General features: G+C 38.1%; 1 protein-coding gene across 1 annotated transcript in view; it reads right to left on the bottom strand.

The window, feature by feature from the left end:
* Window positions 1-644: 644 nt before the first annotated feature.
* LOC110451174 (uncharacterized protein C4orf45 homolog) overlaps window positions 645-1,910 on the bottom strand; it is an 8,397-nt gene continuing 7,131 nt past the window's right edge. The window contains exon 6 of the mRNA XM_021499043.1: window positions 645-1,117. The gene's annotated coding sequence lies outside the window, so the exon portion shown is untranslated. The remainder of the gene's footprint in view (window positions 1,118-1,910) is intronic.

Below are 1,910 nucleotides of genomic sequence, written 5' to 3' on the forward strand. Positions count from 1 at the left end.
TTACATGTTTAACGAACCATCAGTACAGGAAAGGTCATAAGGGCCAACAAATGGTCCGGATCTAACGGGAACGAGAGGAGCAGGGAGATCGGACACGGATTTGTCGTCATCGGGAGAGTCATCCAGATTGAGTCAAGTTGCATTAAAAAAACAAAGACTGTTTTCCAGTGTACGTTTTTGTTTTGTTTTCATGACTCAAATAATCATTATAAATAATGTTTTCAGTGAAGTACATCAATTGCAATACATGGGGTGAGCAAACGACTTCGTGTATCATATATACATAAACTGGTTATATTTACATGTCTTTGACATGAAAGAGAAAAGAGCATCCCGTACTTTCTTAAACAAAATCTGTTTGTCATTATCTCTTAAATCGGTTCTGTACAATGTATGTTCAGGCTTAACAATTCCCATGGTCTGTATCCTGTCAACATCCTATACTCAAACTTTTATATCCAACTCTTTTACAGTTCATTTTCATAGTAAAGCTGATTTGTCGTGGACGATTTCTCTTGTTATGCGTTCTCTTAAATGTATACATTTGTTCCTTTATAGCGTTTTCTTTCTTTCATTTTTTTCATAGCTAGCTCAGGTATGCATGACACAGATAGACTGTATAACATATAAAACAAGACAAAATACAATGTGAATATAATTTTACTTCAATCATGTAACAAAGAGGAGCTACAAAGCCCATCACCGGCAAGGTGCAATATTGAGCGGTGTGCAGATTCTAAACTCATCTACAGCGACGAACAGTCCTAATAAATAACACATGTGCAAATAGAACAGTAACGTAAAAGCACTAAAGACAAATACTGATTTGTGCATGAACACTATAAATATATATATATATATATAAATCTATAATAGAAAGCGTACAACATACATAGTCCTAGTGTAACTGGCAAGGCTATGTTTCCATAGTAACGTAATACTGATGTGGTTTGTGATAAGAAATCATTAGCTGTGTATTGCACGTCCCTCATTTATAGAATGATCACATGATCACTGTCAACAACCAATCAGATAATCTCCGAACTTCAAAAAGCCAAGATCACCGTTCTTCTTCCACAAGTTAGAGCACCTAAATCCCAATTCCTTTTCTACAAGCCTGCAACAGGAAAAAAAGATGCTTTACTACAAAGCAAAGACTGTCTGTAAATGTTCCGTATTCACAGATGATATGGTGCTGTTTATGATTATAGGAGGGTTATACATCATTGGAATTTAGGAATAGTTTCTAGGATATTCAATGTTGATGTCGGTCAACTTTATCTGATACCGGAAATTGTGATATCTCTACTATGTATGTCAATAAGCTACTTGACCAGATGATACGTCTAAAGACAACTGGTGAAATAAAAAAAATCTAAAATATCCATAGACATATGATGGGCCAAAACTGTCAGTTGAGTCCGTACTATGATGGGGCAATACTGTCAGTTGAGTCCGTGCTATGATGGGGCAATACTGTCAGTTGAGTCCGTGTTATGATGGGGTAATACTGTCAGTTGAGACCGTGCTATGATGGGGTAATACTGTCAGTTGAGTCCGTGCTATGACGGGGTAATACTGTCAGTTGAGTCCGTGCTGTGATGGGGCAATACTGTCAGTTGAGTCCGTGCTATGATTGAACAATACTGTCAGTTGAGTCCTTGCTATGATGGGTCAATGTTGTCAGTTGAATCCGTGCTATGATGGGACAATACTGCCAGTTGAGTCCGTGCTATGATGGGGTAATACTGTCAGTTGAATCCGTGCTATGATGTGACAATACTGTCAGTTGAGTCCGTGCTATGATGGGGGTAATACTGTCAGTTGAGTCCGTGCTATGATAGGGTAATACTGTCAGTTGAGTCCGTGCTATGATGGGGTAATACTGTCAGTTGAGTCCGTGCTATGAT

The sequence above is a fragment of the Mizuhopecten yessoensis genome, unplaced genomic scaffold (genome assembly GCF_002113885.1).
Source record: "Mizuhopecten yessoensis strain PY_sf001 unplaced genomic scaffold, ASM211388v2 scaffold5859, whole genome shotgun sequence".
NCBI lineage: Eukaryota > Metazoa > Mollusca > Bivalvia > Pectinida > Pectinidae > Mizuhopecten > Mizuhopecten yessoensis.